This window comes from Chroicocephalus ridibundus, chromosome 1, assembly GCF_963924245.1.
Source record: "Chroicocephalus ridibundus chromosome 1, bChrRid1.1, whole genome shotgun sequence".
In the NCBI taxonomy this organism is placed as follows: Eukaryota; Metazoa; Chordata; class Aves; order Charadriiformes; family Laridae; genus Chroicocephalus; species Chroicocephalus ridibundus.
This window is the reverse complement of record NC_086284.1, coordinates 138,935,527-138,943,968: the sequence shown is the minus strand read 5'-3', so window position 1 is coordinate 138,943,968 and position 8,442 is coordinate 138,935,527.

The following is an 8,442-nucleotide window of genomic DNA, read 5'->3' as shown; positions in this document are numbered from 1 at the left end:
CCAAGCAGAGCTGGTTGAAACACATGCAGAAAAGAGAGCTTTCACTCCTAACTTGACTGGGCTGCTTCCACTGAGGCAGATTAATTCCTGTCTGAGCCTGCTGAGTAACGTTTCTTCACACCAAAAAACCCTGAACACTATGCAACCCATTTGACCCAGCACGGATTAAACTGTCAACTACCTGGAACAAGTCCACTGTGAAAAAATTAAAGGGTTATAGGAAAGGAAATAGATCTTTGTCTCCTCCATCCAGCCACCACTTACTGCTTTAAAAAACACTCTGTGGTGCAAATCAACATGGTTCAGCCTGAGACTTCTGCTGTGGGCCCTCTGTGCTCGCTCCTTGTTCGTATAGCTCACCTGGGAACCATGGAGACCTGTGATGGCCAAGCCTGGGAAACGGCTTTCTGAGGTCACCACAAAAAGACCCTTCAACAGCCTACAAGCCTGCCAGGTCTTGGTAGCAAACTATTAGCTAAGTAATTTTCACAGCTGTTGGCAGTTCTAGGATTCCATCAGCATCATGATATACCACATCAAAACTGATATTTGTTCTGCAGATTTGAATCATGAATTAATAGATTACTTCTCCCAACAGAATGGCAGATTTAAAATTAATCATGCTAAAAACTGCAGTAATAAACTTTGGGTCCTACGTATTCCCTAACGGCTGCTTCTGTCAGAAAATGATGGAGAGAGAGAAGTGCAAGGCTGCCCCCTCTTCCCAAAATGAACTATAACACGCACGGAATTTCCCTGCCACAGAGAATACAGGAGATGAGAGAGGAAAATGAAGGGTGAAAAAAGAAAAGACACCTCTCAGAATTTGATAAAACAAACTCTGGCTTAAAGGAAGTTAAAAAATGGGTGGATGGGTAAACAGACCCCTGCACAAAAGCAGTGTGTATCCAAGACCAAAAGTCTATTTATTACTTTGTTGTACAGATAAAGACCCTTTATTTCAAGGTGCTTCGGTTTCTCTCTCTGTCTCTTCCTTCACGTACGCACTCCCTCTCTGTTGCTTAGCTTAATGCTTAACTAAATCAATGATGAGTGGTTTTCCTGCGTCATGCTATTCTTGTTTACTGATCGCTGTTCAATACCTCTTAATGGACAGTACAAATATAATATATTTTGCCATATCTTATCTAGAATACATTGCACAAAAACTGTGGAGATTTGAACGGGAAGAACAGCACTTCCACACTGGAAGTGAGGCAAATGCCTTGCTATTTCTGTCCAGATAACACGGCTTGAGGGAAGCTCACCCACTTTAATTTGTTCCATTGAGCACATAGTGTTTTCAAAGTTGCGAAGCATTCAGAAGAGGAATATACAGAGACCTGCTTAGTAAAATTTACAGAAACAGCTCAGAGAGATTGAGTATAACTTCTAAATGCCTATTTAGAAACACTGTGAGAAAACACTTGTGTTGAACATATGAAACATTGGAGTCCATTCTGAAGAGCCTGAAATTTAATGCCCCAATGCTTCAGGCATTGTAGACCATGCTGAAAAACCTTTGGCCCTTTTTTCTAAGGCTATGTCTGTGTCTACTGGGTTGCCATTGCTGTAAATACCTGTGAACACTGCAATTACCGGTGTACTCTGTACCCCAGTTCACATTTTCTTGACCTTTGCCTTCAGTTGCTTTTAAAGCACAAGTGCATTTTAATGCTGATAAAAAGACAGTTAGATTTTAATATTACTATTACAGAGGGTGGAACTCAAATCCCAAACTTACTGCCTCCGGAGAAAGTCTTGAGCTTCTGCGAAGACCTCCCACAGAAATCGGGAAAGAATTAATGGGCTGCTGAGTTCCTAATATGTCCCACCCTACGGCACCTGAAGGAAGTAGGTGTTAGACTGGCAGGGAAGAGCTTGACAGGGTGAGTATCCAGCTATAAATGGTGACTAACCGAGAGGCCTGAAGCCAAGGAAGACTGCTCTCTATTAAAGCCTCCCTTTAGTGAAGAAGGTCTGGCAGAAAATGAGTGATTTTTCTGGCTGCCAGTGACCTAGGGGGTCCTTGATTCCAGGTGGGACAGAAGTGTTTGCTTTTTTTTGACTTCTATTGACCATTGGAGGGGTAAGGAGTCCACTGAGTGCTGGACCCAGAAGGGGTGAAAGAGTTTATGTTCCTGTATGTTTATTTTGGACTTCAGGGGCCGTATAGAGAATGGAACTTTTTATGCAACGCAGCTGGCAGAAGATCACTCTGATTTGAAGGTGTTGGAGGGTAGATGGATCAATCCAAAATCCAGAGGGAAACAATGTTGGAGTTACTATAACATTATGCTGCTTGGAAAGGGGATGTTCTAGGGGCTTTATGGCCACACTGGTCAATAAAAATCACCCCCCAAAATCGCAGGCAGTCTTTACAACTACTCTTGAATAGCAGGTTCAAGACACTCTGACCAACTGCTCTAATGAAACCAGAGTGCCAGTAAAGCCCATGCCCCGTTCCCCATAGACAGGTATGATTGTACCAGATTGAAGGACAGAGAGACACTCTTGTTTCATGAGCTCTTTTGCAAATACTCAGGCAATACAGCTTTAACAATATTTGTTTAAATACTCTAGTAGCTGAAACAGATTTAGAGGAAAAGCAAGGGAATTTATACATAGGAAATGCAAACATGAACACCTTGATTTGGGGGTGTTATGTATAGACAGCTTTGGGTAAATAGTTCATTTTCTGAAAAAACAGAGTTCAATTATCCCAAACAAAGCCTGAAAAAAATTTTGGCTTAAGCAAATAATAAAAAATAGTTACACAAGAGAGAAGGGACTATGTTTACTGGGGAATTTGCCAAGACATAAGAGATTTGGGGTCAAGTCTATCCTCTTCCTCAAGGATTTCAACTCACTACTTGGGACACATCCTTATCTTTCCTATAAAGGTATAGCTCTGAGGTGGTTTTCACCTGGCATGGAATATCAGCCAAAGTTCCAATCCTTGTGCAAATAAATCCCTTGTGTTTTTTATATATTGACAATGTAAAACAGGAATGATGCCTGTCTGTTCCACATGAACATACTCTGCATTTTTTGGGGTACGGCATCATTATAGCATGTGAAAGAAGGATCCAAATGCCTTTATACACTTTTAATTTTTTTTGAGGGGACATTGTGGAAAGAAAGAAACAAACAAAATCTCATAGCGCCATGATCTAAAATAAAACATTTCAATCTTGGTACAAGAAAATGTAGACCAGGACACACAGCAGTGCTTTGCTGTTCAGAATCATGAAGTATCAGCAATGTTTTCTTGGTGACTCTCCAACAGCATAACTCAGAGATGTTCAACTTTCCCCAGATACTTTTAGGAAAACATCGTTCCGCTGACTACTTTTAGAGCCAGTATATTTGAAAGACTGTTGTTAACAGAGATGGACAACTTCACATTGAAATTCAACACAAAAAACACAGGTGGGGCATATCAGAGATCACATTGTATCAAGGTTCTCGAGGCCTTCAGTCTGTATCTTCTTTCATCAGCCAATTGTACAGTTAACATCTCTTCAGATTCTTTCAGAATTAACTAATTCACTGAAATATGTGCCTAATTCAAAGCTAGTTCTTTTTATTAACATCAAAAGGCTTCAGATCAGGCCCTAATGAAAAAAAAAAAAACAAAAATGGCTCTCTACGGGCCCATTGTGCATTTGCTTTTAGGTATACAATAGGGCTTCTGTGATTCCTCTCCCTGCCTCACCTATCATTATACATACGTTAGCAGATAACATGTCATTAAAGAGTCATAAATGTCAGTCAGAAAGTCATCCAGAAAAGCTGAAGGAAGGTTTCTTGGTCTGCCAAGTAGCAGTTCTGATAAGGGATCACCTGCCCAAGCAGTGCATTCCTACCTCACCACTAACATTTTCTTCCAAATGCACAGATGCCTTCCCACAAATTATTGTGGTTGAAAGGGTTTGAGTTGCAGGGGGAGAGATGGGAAGAGGGAAAACAGAGTTGTTATTTTAAAACCATTTAAAACAACTTCTGCCTGCTTCTGCATTTGAAAATTGCTTATGCCTGGAGGTTAGAGAGTGGCTGTTCTTAAGCATCTGTTTTCTGACTTTATCTCCACCCTACCACCCAAAATCATGTTTTTATGGGCTTCAGAGAAGTTATCATCAATTGATAATTTACAACTGCAAAATACACATTCTCAAATGACACAGCTCTGGTCTTCACAGTAAATCAAGGCCCTACCTGTAAAAGGGCAAAATTTCCCTTACAACCAACCAAAAAGGCAATACAATGTGATACCAGACATATATAATACCCCTAGTAGAAAAAGAAGATCGTAATAACAATACCCAGAGATGAAAATGGAGCCCTTCTAACATCACCTCCCAAAACACTGTTCAGTTACAAGTTTTTTAACCTCAGTGAATAGTGTAAATCTTGAAATTAGTCTAAGTTTCAAAGGAGACAAGTAACACCACTTTTTATATCTCAAACCTTGCATAGCTGAAGTCGCATCCTTGAAGAGCTACAGATAAGATTTCCCTACCCTTACACAGCATAAATCCCTTATATTGTGAATACTCCCTAAGCACAAGAAAGTGCTCAAAATTCTACAGAATCAGTTTTCAAAGCATGACCAATAAATGCAAAGCAGAAAGTTTATAGGCTAAGTCATTTCAAAGGTGCAAGAACTTAAAATTAGGAAGATTCTTGGAAAGAGGATTTTAGTTTTTTCTGATTAGAGAAGGTGAATGGAGAAAAAAAGATATCTTTCCTTGGAAAACACTATCTGAGGGAAAAAGAGCACGCAGAAGACAGGGATGGATCTGCGCATCCTTGGATAAGTTGACAGGGTATCACAAAGGGGAGGAATGGGAAGATCAAAACCTACATAGCAGTTAATTTTAATTTTGAAGTGTAATATTCGCAGGAATTCCCCACAGTAGGGGTCTTTATTATTTGACTTGCACTTGTTTACAGCAATCTTGGACGAGAAAGGTTGGGTATAACTCCAAAAGAGACAGGCAGCTTCCAGCATAGAGGAGGTTGACAGTTGCATCAGAAATCTGAGTTCTGCAGTGATTTGTGGATGGATAGCATCTCATAAGTCAAAGCTGAATTACGGTACAGTAGAAGCAGTGTTTTAAAGGTTTGTTCTGTGAAAGGAATTTGGGACTTGCAGTACGACACAAGCTATTATATGATAAGATTAGCCTCATCCAAGAGTGCTACCAGTTTGGGGTACTCATAGATGACAATACGGTGATCAGGGCAAACGTGGGGCAGCTTTAGGGCAGCAGCAGCATGCTGGCAGAAAAATGATAGAGCTGTGGCTGGGTAAAATCTTCATAGGCAAAAGACGGTGAGTTAGAGTAAACTTTTGAAGTTTCTGAAAATGATGCATAAAGGGTGTCTTATCACAAGGCACACCCTTGAAAACATCTGGAAAATATCAGAGAGTGGAAAAGCAAATAATCATAAATTTCAACTGAAAAAATGGACTCAGGGAAGGAGGATTCAGAGAGTTTGCATTTGCTGATGCATCATAATTATGGTATAAGTGCCACAGGAAATATCTGTGCTCAGGTGCTGAATATCTTTCTCTCCTATCGAAGCATATATGAGCTGAAGATGTGCAGCACACTGTACAACTGGATACTCTAAAACTGGACACTATCTAATCTGCCTTTCACTAGGAAAATACAGTAATTGCAGTGATTCCTTTTCTTTTATAAGACACAGATTGTATTTCAGAAACAATCTTCTAATTACAATAAAGAAACTGAAACTTACTTTAGAAAATACTGATATTCATAGGACATAACAAAATACATTTACTGGTAATGTCAATGCTTTTAGAAAAAAATCCACGTACCATATAAATTGAGACAGCAATTTTAAAGCTGTGAACGCGTGATCCCTACCCGTTCACAAAATCCAGACTCCTTTTCCAAACACCACTCCCCTTTCTGGGAAAAAAGACAGCGATTACACTGAAATAGGCTCGAAGTTGATTAGATAGAAAACATACTTCAAGAATGGCAGTGTTAATGTTGTAGAGAAAGAAGTTTAAACTTTCTGTGTCTTACAGCATTTGTTCTGGTTCCTAAGCCTTACTGTGGGGAAGGGGAGCCACCCTTTGGTCATTATTGTAAATGCAAAATCAATATAACACCACTGTTGCTGACGGCTTCTGCCCTCTGAGGGGGGATCTTGGTAACCACTTGTAAATTCATTGGTAATACTGACAGTTACTCCAAGGATCGTCTCTGCTTTAACGCCATTTACACTATGTATCTTACCTTTCAGGGACGAATGGGATGAGTAATCTCTGCTTATATAGGGCTTTGAGCGTGTTATGTGCTAAATGTTGTCATTACACTCTGTTCCTTCTGCTCTCTATCTTGTTACTGACGCAGATCAATTGCCACAAGCTGAATGTCTGTGGTATCGTTTCTCACTAAAATGAGGATTAAATGAAATGAAACATTTGTAGCTTTGTAGGCTTCTCTTTCAAAAGCCCAACATTGAATAAATGAAAAGGTTCAACCTGAATTACAAATTACTTTACTTTTTCACCATGGGGATTGACAGACACGGAGCAGTGTGAAAAGCAGACTAACAAATAGAAATGACCAACAGACCAAAAGACCAACAGACTGCTACCATATAATTTCAGCAAAAGAGGCTGGACACTGATGTAGAAAGGCAAAATCCTCCAAGAACGGAAAACACAGATATTAAGCCCAAGAAAGGTCAGCCGACAGGGCAGAAAGGGAAACCTATGGAAACTGGCCAGGGAGTTTGAACTTAAGCCCCACATAACTCTTATTTCACATTGAGAACCACAAACCATTCCCGGAAAGGAAGAAATTATTATGCTCTCTCTCAGCCTTGATGTGAGCAACCTTCTTAAACGCTTCTCTGTTTTATGAGAAGAGACTAAAGTTTCCAGAGTTTTCCATTTACTCCTCCTTCAGGGCTCTGGAGGTTGTTGTTCTCTCTGTTGTTCTTTCTTTCATCTTGGGATCATCCTCTACCATGGTCAGCTTTTGCTGGTCAGTGTCAAGTGGAATCTGTCCATGAGACAGAGAAGATGAATAGCAGATATGTAAGCACTGGATAACCCAGACACAGCAGGAAAGTAGCAGTTTCGAATTTGGATACAGACTTGAGAACACCAAGACTAAGAAACTTAAGATGAACTAAAGGCTATTAGGTACAGAGAAAAAAAGAAAAGAAAAAAAAAAAAGAAAGAAAGAAAGAAACAGACAGACTGGAAATAGACACAAGTTCAAAAGAAAGGTAATTAGCAGAGACCAAAATGAGATTACTGGCTGGCTTCTATCCTGCCACTTGCCATGAAGCAGTTTTAATAACCAAGTAAACAGTTACAACAATGAGAATGTACATATTTCTTCACATGCTCAAGATGCTTTACAAACACTACACTGCTACATCAGACAAACCATTTGTGTTCCCACACGATGAACACTCCTACTCACGTGTTACACTTGGGGATGAAGATGCAAGAAGTTGGAGTGATCTCTCCAAGCTCACACAGCAAGTTAGAAGCATTATCAGGATAACACAGGGATTTCCAGTTGATTGGACTGCAAGGCCCCTTGGTCTACGCTTGTATCGTTGTCATTCAAAAGAAGCTTGGTCGTCCTTAAGTTAAGGACCTTTTCCCTCCCACCACCAAAGAAAAGAGAGCACACTGCATCACTGAACAACATTTTCACTGGCTAAAAATCAGCTATTTAATTATTCTCTGCTAGTGACTCTCAAACAGTTTTCCTTGCCCCAAAATGCAGAAGCTGTCCAACAGTGTCTTATGTGAAATATTAAAGTGATAGAAAGAAAATGAAAAGGGCATGGGACAGCCATTACAGTGTTTGGGTTTTTTCCTGAAGTATGAGGGCCACCCATATTGCATACTTTTCTGCAATGAATTTTGTCTAAAAAAATTGTATTTATTTCAGCCTGTAGTAACACAGTCCCTCTCAATTATTATAGTCTGGTGCTACCATTAAATTCAACACCAGTTTTGACTTGTGATTGTAGAATTAGTAGATGTTAGTATACGAGGAATTTGCACTACAGATTGACAAACGGGACTGATTATTTGCAGTCTGAGCTGTCTTTCTCTTCTACTTTTGAGCAGGTTCTCCAGATTTTCCACTTGATGACTGGAAGCTGAAACCAACACGTAGATAAAACCAGTGTGGAAACGCCTCATGCGAAAAAGAGTGATCACACCTAAAAGATGATACCATAGCTTTTGAAATGACGACTGCACTAAGAAATGAATGGGTTTGAAAGGAGTTGATTAGATGTACCGCACTGCAAATCTGGGTTTTCACAGGTGATTGGCTAGGCAAGGGAATGCCACAACTCAGACGTGACTCCCTTTGCCAGTATCAATCTGCATTGACTTGTGGATGACTGTAGGGTACTGAATCT